Genomic DNA, 18,760 nt, shown 5'->3' with positions numbered 1-18,760 from the left:
TCAGGTTGTGATCAGTATACTCTAGAAGACTTAGAAGTTGTCTAAGTGGAAAACCATTGTAATCTCGTGTGATTAGTGGATTAAATCCTCAGGTGAGGTAAATCACTCCAAGGGGGTGGACTGGAGTAGTTTAGTTAACAACGAACCAGGATAAAAATCATTGTGCAAATTGTTTTTATCTTACAAGTTTTAAAGCTAGACTTATTCAAACCCCCCCCCCCTTTCTAAGTGTTTTTCTATCCTTCAATTGGCATCAGAGCGCCGGTTCTAAGGTGCAAGCACTTAACCGTGTTTAGAAAAGATTCAGGAAGAGAAAAACGCTTAAGTCAAGATGTCTGGTGAAAATCCAACAAATACGTCTACATCTGGCTCTGCTGAGCAATACAATGGAAATGGTAACAATGGTTACACTAGACCACCAGTATTTGATGGTGAAAACTTTGAATACTGGAAAGAAAAATTTGAAAGTTACTTCCTTGGTCTAGATGGTGACTTATGGGATCTGCTGATGGATGGTTACAAACATCTAGTGAAAGCTACGGGTGTAAAGCTTACAAGACAAGAAATGAATGATGATCAAAAGAAGCAATTCAAAAATCACCATAAGTGTAGGACTGTTTTGCTAAATGCTATCTCTCATGCTGAATATGAGAAGATATCTAACAGGGAAACTACCTATGATATATATGAGTCATTGAAAATGACCCATGAAGGAAATGCCCAAGTCAAGGAGACCAAAGCTCTTGCCTTGATCTAGAAATATGAAGCCTTCAAGATGGAGGATGATGAAAATATTGAGAAGATGTTCTCAAGATTTCAAACGCTAACTGCTGGATTAAGAGTTCTTAACAAGGGATACACAAGGGCTAATCATGTCAAGAAGATCATCAGAAGCTTGCCAAGAAGATGGGGTCCTATGGTGACTACTTTCAAAATTGCCAAGAATCTGAACGAAGACTCTCTTGAAGAATTGATCAGTGCTGTGAGGAGTCATGAAATTGAGCTGGATGCTAATGAACCTCAGAAGAAAGGTAAGTCTATTGCGTTAAAATCTAATTATAAAAAATACACTAATGCTTTTCAGGCTGAAGAAGTAGATTCTGAAGAATCAGAATAAGAAGAAGAAGATGAATTGTCCATGATCTCCAGAAGGGTAAACCATTTCTGGAAGAGCAAGCAAAGGAAGTTCAAGAGCTTCAGAAGCTCAAAGAAGCCTGAAAGAGGAGAATCTTCTGGAGGCAGAAGATCTGACAAAAAGAAGTTCATCTGCTATGAGTGCAATGAGCCTGGACACTTCAAGAATGAATGTCCAAAACTTCAGAAGGAGAATCCCAAGAAGAAGCTTCATAAGAAAAAAGGTCTTATGGCAACATGGGATGATTCAGAAACAGAATCAGAATCAGACTCTGAAGGTGAGCAGACAAACTTTGCACTGATGGCCACAGTGGATGATGGATTAGAATCTACATCAGAATCAGATTCTGAAGAGGTATTTTCTGAACTATCTAGAGAAGAGTTAGTTTCCAGCTTAACTGAACTTCTGGAACTCAAGGCTCATCTTAGTATCAAATACAAAAAGCTGAAAAAGCTATTTGAATTTGAAACTAAGAAGCTGGAAGTGGAAAATTCTGAACTGAAGGAAAACGTTTTAAAATTATCCAAAGATATTGGATCTCCTTCTGAATCAGAAAAATCCATTCCTAGTCTCAATCATATTCTGAAAGAATATGACTCGAGCTTCAGAAAGTTCCTATCTAGAAGTATTGGCAGAAGTCATCTTGCTTCTATGATATATGGTGTTTCTGGAAACAAAAGGATTGGCGTTGGCTATGAGGGTGATACCCCACACAAATTTGAACCTGTTGATGATTTGAAAGTCACATACAAGCCATTGTATGATCAGTTCAAATATGGCCACTCTCATGATATTAGGCTCACTTCACATGCCAAAAGCTTTAACACTACACACACCAAGAAGCATGTGACACAACCTAAAAAATATCATGCTGCCAAACCTAAAGAATATCATGCTGTTCCTCCTGTTACTTATCATGCTAAACCCAAGTTCAATCAGAACTTGAGGAAAACTAACAAGAAAGGACCCAAGAAACTGTGGGTACCTAAGGAGAAGATAATTTCTGTTGCAGATATCCTTAGCAGCAAAGAAGACAAAGCACAAAATGTCATGGTACCTGGACTCTGGGTGCTCGCGACACATGACGGGAAGAAGGTCTATGTTCCAAGACCTGGTGCTTAAATCTGGTGGAGAAGTCAAGTTTTGAGGAGATCAGAAGGGCAAGATTATTGGCTCTGGAACCATAAGTATTGGTAACTCTCCTTCCATAACTAATGTACTTCTTGTAGAAGGATTAGCGCATAACTTATTGTCCATAAGTCAGTTAAGTGACAATGGTTATGACATAATCTTCAATCAAAAGTCTTGCAAGGTTGTAAGTTAAAAGGATGGCTCAATCCTATTTACAGGCAAGAGAAAGAACAACATTTATAAGATTGATCTTTCAGATCTTGAGAAGCAGAAGGTGACTTGCCTTATGTCTGTTTCTGAAGAGCAATGGGTCTGGCACAGAAGATTAGGACATGCTAGTTTGAGAAAGATTTCTCAGATTAACAAACTAAATCTAGTCAGAGGACTCCCAAATCTGAAATACAAATCAGATGCTCTTTGTGAAGCATGTCAGAAGGGCAAGTTCTCCAAACCTGCATTCAAATCTAAGAATGTTGTCTCTTCCTCAAGGCCTTTAGAACTTCTACACATTGATCTATTTGGACCAGTCAAAACAGCATTTGTCAGAGGGAAGAAATATGGATTAGTCATCGTAGATGATTATAGCCGCTGGACATGGGTAAAGTTCTTAAAACACAAGGATGAGTCTCATTCAGTGTTCTTTGAATTCTGCACTCAGATTCAATCTGAGAAGGAGTGCAAAATCATAAAGGTCAGAAGTGATCATGGTGGTGAATTTGAGAACAGATTCTTTGAGGAGTTCTTCAAAGAAAATGGTATTGCCCATGATTTCTCTTGTCCTAGAACTCCACAGCAAAATGGAGTTGTAGAACGAAAGAATAGGACTCTACAAGAAATGGCCAGAACCATGATCAATGAAACCAATATGGCTAAGCACTTCTGGGCAGAAGCAATAAACACTGCATGTTATATTCAGAATAGAATCTCTATAAGACCTATTCTAAATAAGACTCCTTATGAACTGTGGAAGAACAGAAAGCCCAACATTTCATATTTTTATCCTTTTGGATGTGTTTGTTTTATTCTGAATACTAAAGATCATCTTGGTAAGTTTGATTCTAAGGCACAAAAATGTTTCCTTCTTGGATATTCTGAACGCTCTAAAGGCTACAGAGTATACAATACTGAAACATTGGTTGTAGAAGAATCAATCAATATCAGATTTGATGATAAGCTTGGTCTTGAAAAGCCAAAGCAGTTTGAGAATTTTGCAAATATAGATATTGATATATCAGAAGCTGTAGAACCAAGAAGCAAAGTTTCAGAAGCTGAAAATCTCAAAAGCAAAGAATCAGAAGATCAAGTTGCTGCATATTTAGAGAATCTCAGAATTTCTGAAGAGCCAACCGTCAGAAGATCTTCTAGACTCATCTCATCTCACTCAGAAGATGTGATCCTTGGAAAGAAAGATGATCCTATCAGAACCAGAGCATTCCTTAAGAACAATGCAGAATGTCAATTAGGTCTTGTCTCTTTGATCGAGCCAACTTCTGTTGATCAAGCTCTAGAAGATCCAGACTGGATAATTGCCATGCAAGAAGAACTTAATCAGTTTACAAGGAATGATGTATGGGATCTGGTTCCTATACCAAAAGGATTCAACATCATTGGTACAAAGTGGGTTTTCAGAAACAAGCTTAGTGAGAAGGGAGAAGTGGTAAGAAACAAAGCCAGACTGGTGGCTCAGGGATATAGTCAACAAGAAGGAATTGACTATACTGAAACCTTTGCACCAGTGGCCAGGTTAGAATCTATTCGCTTATTAATTTCTTTTGCCACTCAGCATAACATCACTCTGTATCTGATGGATGTTAAGAGTGCCTTCTTAAATGGTTATATAGATGAGGAAGTCTATGTCCACCAACCTCCTGGTTTTGAAGACTCTAAGTCTCCGGAACATGTTTTCAAACTTAAGAAATCATTGTATGGATTGAAGCAAGCTCCTAGAGCTTGGTATGAGAGATTAAGTTCTTTCCTTCTGGACAATGGTTTCACTAGAGGACAAGTGGATACGACTCTCTTCTGTAAAACATCTAAGAAGGACATTTTAATTTGTCAAATTTATGTTGATGATATTATTTTTGGAACATCTAATGCTTCACTTGGAAAGGAGTTTGCCAAGTCTATGCAGGCTGAATTTGAAATGAGTGTGATGGGTGAACTCAAGTATTTTCTTGGGATTCAAATCAATCAAACTTCTGATGGAACTTATGTTCATCAAACGAAGTATGTGAAAGAACTTCTGAAGAAGTTTAATCTTTCTGAAAGCAAAGAAGCCAAAACTCCTATGCATCCAACGTGTGTTCTAGGTAAGGATGAGGTAAGTAAGAAGGTAGATTAGAAGTTGTACAGAGGTATGATTGGATCTCTTCTATATTTAACTGCTTCTAGACCTGACATTCTATTCAGTGTTTGTTTGTGCGCTAGATTCCAATAAGATCCTAGAGAATCTCACTTAACTGCTGTTAAGAGAATTCTGAGGTATCTGAAAGGTACTACTAATGTTGGTATAATCTACAGAAAATCTAAAGAATACAACTTAGTAGGATTTTGTGATGCTGACTATGCTGGAGATAGAATTGAAAGGAAAAGTACTTCTGAAAGTTGTCAATTTCTAGGAAGTCATCTGATCTCCTGGTACAGCAAGAAGCAAGCTACCATTGCCCTCTCAACTACAAAAGCAGAATATGTTGCTGCTGCTGGTTGTAGCACACAAATGCTCTGGATGAAGAGTCAGCTAGAAGATTATCAAATATATGAGAGTAACATTCCTATCTTCTGTGATAATACTTCTGCCATATGTTTATCGAAAAATCCTATCTTACATTCCAAAGCTAAACATATTGAGATTAAACATTATTTCATTAGGGACTATGTTCAGAAGGGTGTTCTCTCTTTAAACTTTGTGGATACAGACCATCAATGGGCTGATATCTTTACAAAACCCCTTGCTGAAGATAGGTTTAAGTTCATTCTGAAGAATATCAGTATGGATTTATGCCCAGAATGAGAAGATGAGAAGATCTTAAGTATGGTTAAATTCTGAAATGTGTTGGGATTATGTGTTTATAAGAAGTTCTAATAATGATCAATTAGAAGTTCTGATTCTGTTATTACTAACGTTTCATTATCTAAGTTGATTCAGAATCTCTTTTAAAGTAAACAGCTGTCACCAGTTTTCCAGAAAATGAACACGTGTTCACTATTTTTGGACAAGCATGCGTGCAGTTGAGGAGACGCCGCCCTAGGTAACTGTGCAAATCATTTCATTTTGTCACTTTATCTCTCCTAACGTCATATCTCATTAAATGCAAATTGATGTCATGTTTTTCTGTAATCATTTCTCTTAAACCATTTTGTTTGCAGTTATTTTTTTTCTTACCCAACCTTTTATATACTCCCCTTCATCTTCATTTCATCTTTTTCACTCTCTCTCTCTCTTCATTCGTCCCTCTCTTTTTGCATTCATCGCATAAACCCTAGTTTGTGTCTGAAACTTAGCATCTCATCATGAATCCTTCTTCAAGTTCCTCAAACCAAGCAGAAATGTCTTCCACTCAACTGATTTTGAGCAAGCGTGGTTTTGCTCCATTGAAAACCTGTTCCATTCCTACTGCAGAGATGGAAGTTCTTTGTGAGTCTTCAGTAGACTTTGAAAATCTGAGAGCACATGGTTTCAAACCTGAAGCAAAGACAATGGTACGAGGATGGTCAAACTATCTTGATAGATTGGTTGGACCAATTTATTCGGCTCTTGTAAAAGATTTCTGGGCTCATGCAACGGTTACTCCAACTGCAATCATCTCCTTCGTGTTAGGGCATGAAGTTGTAATTAATGAGAAGTTGATAAGGAAGCTGTACAACCTGGATGATGAAGAAGGATGTACTGGTCCACTTCCTACCAGGGTTAGTTGGCCACAGGTTGAAGGACAAATATCTTATGCAACTGGTCTTCAATCTCACCAAACTGGTACATTGAGGGCGTTCTATCAAGTATGGGCTGAAATTATTCTAGGATCTCTTCATCATAGAAGAAGATCATTATCCTCCATGTACATTAGTCCTGATCACAAATACACTCTCTTCTGCATTGGAAGAAGAATTGAACTGAACATCTCCAACATTCTGTTTCAGAATCTGAAGATGGCTATTGAAGAGTCAAGAGATGAAGAACGTGAGAAGTATCCTCATCTTCAAAGAAATACTATTCCTTTCGCCAGAATGATCTCAGACATTCTGATAGAAAGTAATTTAATGGACTCTCTAAAGACTATTGGAACGTTCAGATTCTTTGGAGCCATTCAAGGGCATGTCATCAATGCTTTTGATCTGCTAAGACTGGAACTTATCACGAAGGTAACTTCGGTTCCTGTAATCTCCCCAGATATTCTGACCAGAAGGATTCCGGTTGAAGGCTTTGCTACCTTGTTCCAAGCAGAACTTCACAAGGCTGTTAAGCAATATTTGGAAGCTTCTGTAAGAACTCAATCTTCTGTTGATCCTGCGTGGATTCGTGGAAGAGTGCTTCCTTCTCTGTCTGACCTTCAGAAAAAGGATCAGAAGAAGCAAAAAGCAAGGCTGAAGAGAAAGGCTCAAGAAGAAGAAGCCAAGAAAGCCAAGAAGCAAAGGGTCACCTTTGATCCTGTCAAAGTAAACTCCAAAGAATTTCAAGACCAGCGCATCAGGGAATCTTTCCGTACTGTAAGAACTACAAATTTTCCCAGGCAAGTATACCAACCACCTCCTTCTGAACCTCAATCTTCTATCCAACCTTCTTCTTCTGAACCTCACAACACCTTCACCATTCCAAATCCTCCTCAACCATCTCTTTCTACACCTGTTTTGAACCCCATTCCACTAAATGTCTATCCTCCCACACCCACTGATATACCATCCTCATCAACCATCTCCACAGATATTCCATCCTCTTCAACCACAGCAGCTCCACCTTCTCTATCCCATCCCTTTCCTACCACAAAATCCAACCCATACTGCCTTCTCTACCCTGACTACAAATTCACTTTCAATCTTCCTGAACCTGAACTTCATATCTACCTGGAGTTGTTCAGACAAGAAGTTATCAGTAGGCTGGATCTCTTGAAAGATGCCTTCTTCAATGAACTTGATGATGTTTCTACTAGAAACCTCTGGAGAAGCTTTCGCCAAGATTTTCAGGTGGGAGCTATGGCTGTTCAGAAGAGACTAGTGGCTGCTGCACCTGGTTATGCTGGATATCTTCTTAAAGTTGATAATGGTGTCTATTATCATCCCATCAGAAACAGGAGAGTTCTTGAGGAGAAGATGTTTGTTGATGAGTTGCTGGACAATCCTTGCAGGGATATTGTGGTTTGGAGACCTAAGTATCCAGTTCTGACTGGAGACTTCAAGTCACTGTTTGACTTTCTGAGGGAAAATCCTTCTGAGGAAGACCCCAATTTGGTCATTCCAGAAGTTGTTGACCCGCCAGAAGTTGAAGGTCCTTCTGCTCCAAGGAATCTTGCTGTTATTCTTCAAGCTCTTGAGAATGGAGATTCTGATCTTCCTATTCCTGTGTATGAAGAAGATGTTGATATGGGAGAAGCTGATGCTGAAGATCATCCTGCTGAGTCTATTCCTGTTGAGGAAAATCAAGATGATGATCTAACAATGGAAGCTGTTGTTGAGATTGTTGTCCTTCTGAGCAGAAGTTGTGAAGCTTCTTATGGTGAACCCTCTCTTCTGGTGAAGACTCTAGAGGTTATTCAGAAGAACAAAGCTGAGCTAGCTTCTCGTATGGACAAGCAATAAGACACTAATGCTGAGTTCCGCTCTTTCATGGAGAGGCAGACTGAGAGCAATGCTGGGATTCATGACATGCTGGCCAAGATTATGTCTAAGCTAGGGTCGTCTTAGTCCTTTTGTGTCTTAGTAGTGTCTCTTTGTTTCTTGCATCTGTCTTCTATGCATCTTCCTTGTACCTTCTGATAACTCTCTTTTTACAATCAATGAAAGTTATCTTTCTTTTCTCTCATATTGTTTTATTTTTCATCTGAATCTTTTGTGTTTTTGATGTTATGACAAAAAGGGGGAGAAAATGTGATAAATGATCTGATTTATATTATCAGTTGCTGGGAGAAAGTCTCCACATTTCTAACAAGAAATTGCAAGTTCCGTGTCTTTGAGTGTTTTGCAGGAAGTGAAGATATTCTTAAAAGCTCAACATGAGAAGCAAAGACATGGGAAAAAGCAATTCTGTATGGAATCAAGCTCATGGAAATTGAAGCAAGCTGAGTGCTGTGAAGCTTCAAGATCAGAAGCAAGAAGGAAGAATGTTATGATATTCTGATGATAGAATATGCTCTAACTCATTCTTATTCCTTATATGTTCTGATGCATGTTTAGTTCTAAATATGCTCTGAAACATTATTGTTTTTGCTCTGATACATATTATATGTTCTGATACATATTTTATGTTCTGATTCATTCATGCTCTGACTTTTGTCGTATAGTTTGTTTTGCAACATTTCAGGATGTAGAGATGCTCTGATGATGCTCCGGTACATTCAACAATGTTCTGATACAATCTAGCATGCAATGATTCAAGAAGAAATTCAAGCTCTGAAGCTGTCCTATGGAAGCAAGAAGCAGAAGCTATGAATGTTCTGAAGATCTAAGCATATGTGATCGTCTCAACTGAAATGGAAAATACTCAGGGAAGTCCTTTATTTATAAATTTCTTCCAGTATTTATTTCAGGGGGAGATTGTTAATCTCAGGGGGAGACATATTCACACACTATGTTTATATGCTTATGCTATAACTGTGTAATTGTCTTTAGCCGTCTGATATTCTGATTGCAAATTCATATCATTTATATATGTTTTTGTCATCATCAAAAAGGGGGAGATTGTTAGAACAAGATTTGTTCTGATCAATATTCTTAGTTTTGATGATAACAATGTATATGAATTTTGTATGAGATAATGTGGTACTCTAATACTATGCAATTTCCATTTCAGGAATTATATAAAGAGTATGCACAAAATCAGCGCAAGAAGCACTGACTCAGAAGGTTCAGCATGCAACATCAGAACATGGTCTGGTAAGACATCAGAAGATGGTCAAGCAGAATCAGAACATGGTCTATGGAAGCATCAGAAGGACTTGAGATCAGAAGCAGAAGCACTGATGTTCTAATGGTATCATGCTCAGAAGCACTTCAAGGTCAGAAGACAAGAAGATGCTCTGCACCAAGCTGTTTGACTCTGATGATATTCAAACGTTGTTTACACAAACATCAGATCAGAAGCAAGTACAAGATGGAAGGCTACGCTGACTGACAAAAGGAACGTTAGTAGCTATTAAAGGCAACGTCAGTAGACACAGCGAAAACAAGGCTCGAGGTAGTTGACAAAAGAGTGACACATTAAATGCAATGCTGTACGGATCACGCAAAGCATTAAATGCTCCCAACGGTCATCTTCTCAAACGTCTATAAATAGAAGTTCTGATGAGAAGCTGAATACAACACTTGCGCTGTCAAATTCAAAAAGCTCTCAAACTTCATCTTCAACCTCACTACATTGCTGTTGTAATATATTTTAGTGAGATTAAGCTTAAACTTAAGAGAAAAGCATAGTTGTGATAATAGCTTTATAAGAAGCACTGTAACTCTTAAAGAAGTTGTTTACATTTATTTGTAAGAACTAGAGTGATCAGGTTGTTGATTAGAATACTCTAGAAAGTCTTAGAGGGTATCTAAGCAGTTTGTTCCTAGAGTGATCAGGTTGTGATCATTATACTCTAGAAGACTTAGAAGTTGTCTAAGTGGAAAACCATTGTAATCTCGTGTGATTAGTGGATTAAATCCTCAGGTGAGGTAAATCACTCCAAGGGGGTGGACTGGAGTAGTTTAGTTAACAACGAACTAGGATAAAAATCATTGTGCAAATTGTTTTTATCTTACAAGTTTTAAAGCTACACTTATTCAACCCCCCCCCTTTCTAAGTGTTTTTCTATCGTTCATGAATAAACAAATTCCGCTATATCCTTCTTCATACCTTGCCACCAAAACATTTTCCTCAAATCTTGATACATTTTAGTAGAACCGGGATGAATACTCAAACCACTTCTATGCCCTTCCTCAAGAATTCTTTTTCTCAAATCCGCAAGATCCGGAATACAAACTCGATCACGACACCTCATAACACCATTCTCATCAATCCAAAAATCACCACCTTTACCTTGATTAATCAATGTCAATCGATCAACCAAACCCAAATCAGATTTCTGTCCTTCTCGAATCTCATCCAAAATACCACTAGTAAGCTTCAACATACCAAGCTTAACACACGAAGTAGTCGCTTCACAAACCAAACTCAAATCTCTAAATTGTTCCAACAATTCAAATTCTCGGATCATCAACATAGACATATGCAATGATTTCCTACTCAACGCATCGGCTACAACATCTGCCTTTCTAGGATGATAATTCAAACCAAAATCATAATCTTTCAAGAATTCCAACCATCTTCGTTGCCTCATATTCAATTCCTTTTGATCAAACAAACACTTCAAACTCTTGTGATCACTATAAATATCAAATCTTGATCCAAACAAGTAATGCCTCCAAAGTTTCAAAACAAACACAATGGCGGCCAACTCTAAATCATGCGTCAGATAATTCCTCTCATGAACTTTAAGTTGCCTTGAAGCATAAGCTACCACTTGTCCTTTTTGCATTAAAACACCTCCCAAACCCAACAATGAAGCATCACAATACACAACAAACGGTTCCAACAGATCCGACAAAATCAAAATAGGAGCAGAAGCCAATCTTCTCTTAAGCTCTTGAAAATTCGCTTCACATTGTGAAGTCCAAATAAAAGCTTGACTTTTCCTAGTCAACAAGGTCAACGGAAAAGATAACTTAGAAAATCCCTCAATGAACTTCCTGTAATAACCAGCCAAACCAAGAAAACTTCTAATCTCAGAAACAGACTTAGGAGCTTCCCATTGAGATACAGCCTCAATCTTCGACGGATCAACGGGAATACCTCCACTCGAAATCACATGGCCAAGGAAACTAACTTCACTCAACCAAAATTCACACTTAGAAAGCTTAGCAAACAACCTCTTCTCCTTCAACACCGATAACACAATTCTCAAATGCTCAGCATGATCATCTTCACTCTTAGAATAAATCAAAATATCATCTATGAACATAACCACAAATTTATCCAGATAATCATGAAAAATCCTATTCATATACTCCATGAATACACTAGGTGCATTAGTCACACCAAACGGCATAACAAAATACTCATAATGACCATACCTCGTTCTAAAATCAGTCTTCTAAATATCTTTCGCCTTCACACAAATCTGATGATACCCAGACCTCAAATAAATCTTGCTAAACACACAAGCTCCAACCAACTGATCCATCAAATCATCAATCCTCGGAAGTGGATACTTGTTCTTCATTGTCACTTTGTTCAATTTCCTATAATCAACACAAAGCCTCATAGAACCCTCCTTCTTCTTAACCAACAAAACAGGTGCACCCCACGGCGATACACTGGGAAGAATAAACTTCTTCTCCAACAAATCCTCAAGTTGACTCTTCAAATCTTTCAACTCAGAAGCAAACATCCTATACAGAGCCATCGATACAGGACTAGTTCCAAGAACTAAATCAATTGAAAAATCAACTTCACGTTCTGGCGGTAAATCACTTACATCTTCAGGAAATATCTCCGCAAAATCACAAACTATTCACAAATCTTCCTTAACACCAATCTCTGGAAAAATAACTGTCTTATTAAAACACTTGATATACACACGATTAAATTCCAACCAATTCATAACCAAAATCACATCAAGTTGCTCTAACGGAAGACAAACTAAATCAATCCCAAAATATCTACCAAAGATACTCAAAGGACAATTCAAACACACATAAGAAGTAGAAACAGAAACCATAGCAGGTGTATCAATAACCATACTTCTACGCGTATCAGATAACACGAGATTCAATCTCTTAGCACAATCCAAAGAAATGAAAGAATGTGTCGCACCGGTATCAATAATAGCAATCAAAGGTGTACCATTAATAAAGCACGTACCTTGGATTAGCCTATCATCAGTAGAAGCCTTCGCACCAGACAATGCAAACACTTTCCCTTCCGCTTGTTCCTTCTTTGGCTTATCACATTTGGTGCTAATGTGACCTTGCTCCCCACAATTGTAACAAGTCACACTCGGACCAACTCCACACTTTTTTGCCTTGTGACCACTCTTGCCTCACTTGAAACATATCACTTCAACTTTGGAACAATCAACAGCACGATGTCCTCCAACACCATATTTGAAGCACTTGATTGGAGCACTAGATCCTCCCCACTTGGCTTTCCGCCAAAACTAGCTTTCTTTCTATTATCATACGGTTTCCTGTAACACCCTCCTAAAACCCCCACGGAAAATATAATAATCAGAGTAATAACACATCAAGGATGTTACAATTATTTAAATAAATAAAACATCAAAGTCGATTGTCATGCTTTTATTAAAATTAACCAAACTTCAACATGTGTTCATCACAGCGGAAACTTATTTCAAACAATGTTAGGAGCATGTCCAAACAGCTCATCAATACATAATCCATAAACAAAATAACAACATAGTATCTCAAGTAACGCTAAGACTAATCGATCCCAGTGTTACAATCAGAGCATGACTCGACACGAACTACGGGCTAGCTTATAAGCTATCTTCACCCAATCACACGCCGCTACATCCTTAATCTGAAATCATCAAAGTAAGGGTGAGTTTCATTCGAATTAATAACCATTATACAATCATAAGCAATGGAATATCATAGCAATTATCATCCACTCATCATACATAGAATCGGAATTTGTTATAACAACCAAACATCAGTACATAAACATATTCTATCACTCCACACAATCGTTCAGTCATACCATAATATAATGCAATGAATGAACTGACACTAATGCATGTGGTACCATCCATGGGATAAACCCATCCAACCGATCTTTTTCATCACCAAGATACAGTTTTAACCAGCACAAATTCCACACAATGGGAATTATGCCCACCATTTTGATCCACTTTCATCACCGGGATCCATCACCAAAAATGTATGCCAATGAATGCAACATATAACATGCTTACAACATCACCAATCCGATGTAACACATCGTCTCATTATCATCACCAAATCATCACCAATAAGCATGTATATATATTCTTAGCATTCATACAAACATATCACACGCATACATGAAAGTCATCAACCAAGAAATAATATAATCACAAATAAACAACTTGGACTTCACATCCATACCACCTATTCATCATATAGGCCTTTAATTCAGCTTCACAATGCTCAAAACGGCACATAAATCGGATACTCGGATCAAAAGTTATGAGCTTTCAAAGATAAAACATTTTTAGAAAAATGCTGCAGGAACGGGGTTGTCCCTACGTGGGAACCGGTTCCTGGCAGCTCCAGAATCACGCCTCGGATATTTACTATGGGGAACCGGGTTGTCCCTACATGGGAACCGGTTCCCAGCTACCCAGAACCCATATTTCTCTGTTTTTACAAGGGGGAACCGGTTCGTCCCACATGGGAACCGGTTCCTACGTACCTGCACAGCAAAAATCACTATTTTGACAGCTTTTACCCTATCCCATAACCCCAATTTCAGGTACATACGAACATAGCACACAATTAACATTGTTTTTCACACAATTGCACATTTCAAATAGGTTATTGACATGTATTAACATCATATATCACAAGTATCAACAGGATTATGTCAATTCATACAAGATCATCAAAACCTAACAAATTCCCAACCCGACACGTACGAATGAACTAAACAATAATCCTAATCAATCCTACTACCTATAATCGCATAAGGATTACTAACCCGAAGAATCCCCCCTTACCTTAGAGTCGGATCTTCGAAGTTCTTCTCCCCCTTTGGCTCTTCTCACTTTCACGTGTTCTTCAGTCCCAAAATCTGCTTCTACTGCTTCTGCTTCTCTTTTTCCCAATTTCCTTTATTTTATGAAAAATAAAATAAAACATTCTTAATGGGCTTGCTTAGTTAACACCCCCTTTCTACTAACTATCACACTCAGCCCAACACCATATTTTTATTATTTTCCAAATAATTCCCACAGATTATTAATTCTAATAATTTAATTAATAAAATAATTAAATTAATACACTAGAATTAACGGGGTGTTACATTTCCCACGATATTGACCTTTCTTCTCATTCATAGCCTTGTAGTGAGAAGCACTCTCCCTACTATCCTCATCATAAATCCGGCTCTTGTTAATCAACTCCTCAAAACGAGTAATCTGTTGATAACAAATCGCCTTCTTGATATCAGGTCTCAAACCATTCACAAACTTCAAACACTTAGATTGTTCCGCATTCATAGTATTGTAGTGAGGACAATACTTGATAAGCTCTTGAAACTTTGCAGAATACTCCGCCACAGTACCACTTCCTTGCTTCAACTCAAGAAATTCCACCTCTTTCTTTCCACGGCAATCTTTCGGAAAATAATTTTCCAAAAATGCATCGCAAAAATGATCCCAAGTAACCTGAATACCTTCCTCATCAAACCTCTGAGCCATATTGCCCTACCAATCCCCAGCTTCCTTCTCCAGCATGTGAGTACCAAACTTCACTTTCTGAGCATCGGTGCAATTCATAACTCGAAAGATTTTCTCGATCGTCTTCAACCAAGCTTGAGCTTTATCCGGTTCATGCTCTCCCTCAAAGGTAGGAGGATTATTCCTCTGGAACTTGCCCAAAGCACGATACTCATCATCATCACCATTCCGATTCCAGCATTAGCTTGAGGAATTTGACCAAGAGATCCTGCCAACAGCCTCAATGCATCAACAATAGCATCATCGTTCCTTCCAACAACCATTGTCCTACGACAGCCAACAACCAAAACAGACAAAACAATATCGATCATGTCAGATACACAAATCTAATACAACAGGAATAAGGACATTAACAACTATTGATCAATTAGTCGATTATGCTCTGATACCACTAATGTAACACCCCTTTCTAATACCCCAAATTAAATAATAAACAAATACTCAGAATAAAAATGCATATAAACAAGGGGAGTCACATCGACATTTTTAAAACTAAAAGCTTTTAAAAACCAACAAACAATACATCCATCAACATATGATACATCTGGTCATCAATATAACACATATTACTTGGCATAATTAATCAAAATATGCATACACAGCGGAAATCACAAATACTCATGTATTGTATAAATGATCCATGTCCCATACCATGATCATATCTCAATATCATCCAAATGGAAACATAAAAACATATCCAAAATATTTGGCACTAAGGCCTCCAATAACAATAATAAACATCATACGGAATCATAAGGTAGTATCAAGATACAAATCCAAATGGAACATGAGTTCAACATACTAATCCTAACCCAATGTTACATGACTAGAGCATCGACTCACTACCTAATCAAAACGAAACTCGGAGCTCTCCGGCTAAGCCACAAATCAAGCAACTACTCGTCTGAACCTGCATGTTACCAACCAAGGGTAACATTCAAACAGAAGGGTGAGAATTCAAATTATCATAGAAAACATGATAATGGGAAATGCAACATAAACAAGCATACATTTCACAATTCATCAATCTTTCCAAAACATGCATTTATATACTTCATTTCCAAAATCAACATGTTTAACTCATTCAACAAGGTTCCAAGCTTCAAGTAGTTATATCCAATCACTAAGCCAACTATTACAATACAACTATGAATCTCAACCAAGTTCACAATATCATATTTCAATGATTCACATATATATACATATATCATCCATACATATATATTTCACATTTTACAATCAAGTATGTATCAATCATACATATCACGTTCTCAATACATTCCCCAATTCATATCAAATGATTTATCATTCCACATTTTTGCATATTAATCAAAATTCACATCCACACATTCATATCACATAATCACACATAATAACATTTCACACCGACACGTGGGACTCAAGTGTGACTCTATGTGATATGCATGTGGATCCCTCCGTTATCATTTCCGGTCATGCCAACTGTCATTCTCTCTAGACTAGATAACCACATCAAAGCCCCATACTCGTTAAGCTTTCAAACCCCATACTCGTTAGGTTTGGGACAAGTAAATAACCTTCACGAGATTACCCAAAATTGCCACTTTCAAAGACCCATGCTTGTGTACGTGTGCAACAAATCAAGACTCATGCATTTAAGATGATCACACTATCTCTTAAACTACACAATCACATCTTTACAACTTTGCACAACATGACATTCAATCCAATCTCAAACACCAATTATCATTTAGCAATCAATTACATAATTCACGGTTATCATATCACATAATACATCCATGAACATTGATTATAAACAATTCATCCATAACATACACACATAATTACATGTTATTATCAATTAACATCACAATTTAATTAAACAATTGCCAACCAATCCTACTATATCATATAGAAAATTATTTGAGCTTCAATATGCTTCAAACGACACATAAAAAGGAGTTACGGATCAAAAGATACATCATTTCAAAGTTTGAAAAAGTTTTGTATAATAGGGTTCGCTCAGCGGCCATCAAGCGGGCTTATAGAAATAAAAATTCAACAATCCCGCTTCAAGCGACGATAGGCAGAAGAGAAATACAAACCGAGCTCTACTTAGTGGGCTGGCTCCTCTTAGCGAGCCTTCTTTATTTTTGAAAAACCAACAGCATCCACTTAGCGGCCTCGCGTCCGCTTAACGGACGTGTGATTATGCAGAAAAACACAGCAACTTCAAAACTGCGAAATCACACACCCATCACTCCAAATCACTTCCAAACATCAAATATAATCAGTATTCATCATTATTGAACTACATATATCATCAAAATCATGTTTAGTCATGTACATCCATAGAAAATAGCATAGAAATAAGGGTTCATACATTTCCATGGAATATGCAAAGATTGAAGAGATTCACACAAACACATACATTACCCAATCATAGATTCTACAAGAATTTGGATTCTAACCCTTATCTCCAACTCTTAATCCATCCTCTTGATGAAATCTACTAATCTCCTCTTTGTTCTTCCCTTGCCTCTTTTCTCTTCTTTCTATCTTTCTATCTTCTAATTTTAGGTTAAGTCATAAAATTCCTTCTAACTCTCATTACCTCATTGGGCTTAACCCATCCAATATTCTCATTTCTAATTCAACTAAGCCCAATAGCTAATTCTAATATAATTCTACTATTCATTAATTAGCTAAATCACATATTACCCACAATTAAATAATTATCACTCAAACAATTATTAAATAAAACACACAAACAATACCAAATATCAAATAATCCTAATTAAATAAAATCTAATAAAAATAGGGTGTTACAGTCAACACCCTTTGGAGGTGGCACAAAAGATCCATCATCGGCTGGAGGTGGCACAGGAGAAGCAACACCCTCTGGAGGTGGAAGAGACGTATCTCGACGAGGTCTGCGGAAGGACGGCGCCTGTGATGTACCCTCACCATCATCCTGACGCCTCCGGGATGAAGAAATGGAAGTGGACTGGGCATGTGCACTAGGTTGTTTCCTAGCCTCAATTGTGGCCTCTGCTGGAACAAAGGCGTCAGCTCCCTCTGGCATTATCTGGCTCCGTACACGTCGCACGGATGCATGCTTTGCAACCCTCCCATGTATGAGTCGGTCCGTCCCATCAGCCATAATGTCTGCAAGCTATAACAAATAAATTTGAATTAGATACAATTAAGTTATAAAAACAAAAGAAAAAAATTTAACTCCGGATATGTACATGTGGAAAGCTTCCGTAGATGTATCTACGGAAGCCCCTACCATTCATAACAACTAGAATAACATACGAAAAAAACTAAAATGCAAAAAAAAAAAAACAAAAATAATAGAAACATAAACGATTTACAATTTTAATAGAAATTCAACTTAAAAACTAAATTGAATTAAAATTAAAATTAGAAATCAAAAGTGTTAGTAAAAATGATAAAAATATTATGAATTAAAAAGGTGCACAAGATGAACGTATGCATTTTTTTTTAAATGAATGCATAGTTATGTAAATGGAAGTATGCAAATAATATGCAAAGCCTAAACCGGTTAAAAGTAAAATCAGGAGGACAAATTTTGGGTTACAACAAGATGCTGATTGGGCAGGTTGTCATGATTCAAGAAGATCCACTACAGGCTTCATATTCTTTTTAGGAGATTCTCTTGTATCATAGTGTGCGAAGAAGCAAGCTACCATTTCAAGATCTTCTTCAGAAGTAAAATATCGAGCCTTATCTAAAGCTGCTTGTGAACTACAATGGCTCCTTTATCTCTTGAAGGATTTAGACATCACAT

This window comes from Vicia villosa, linkage group LG1, assembly GCF_029867415.1.
Source record: "Vicia villosa cultivar HV-30 ecotype Madison, WI linkage group LG1, Vvil1.0, whole genome shotgun sequence".
NCBI classification, from domain to species: domain Eukaryota; kingdom Viridiplantae; phylum Streptophyta; class Magnoliopsida; order Fabales; family Fabaceae; genus Vicia; species Vicia villosa.
Note: the sequence above shows the minus strand (reverse complement) of the source record.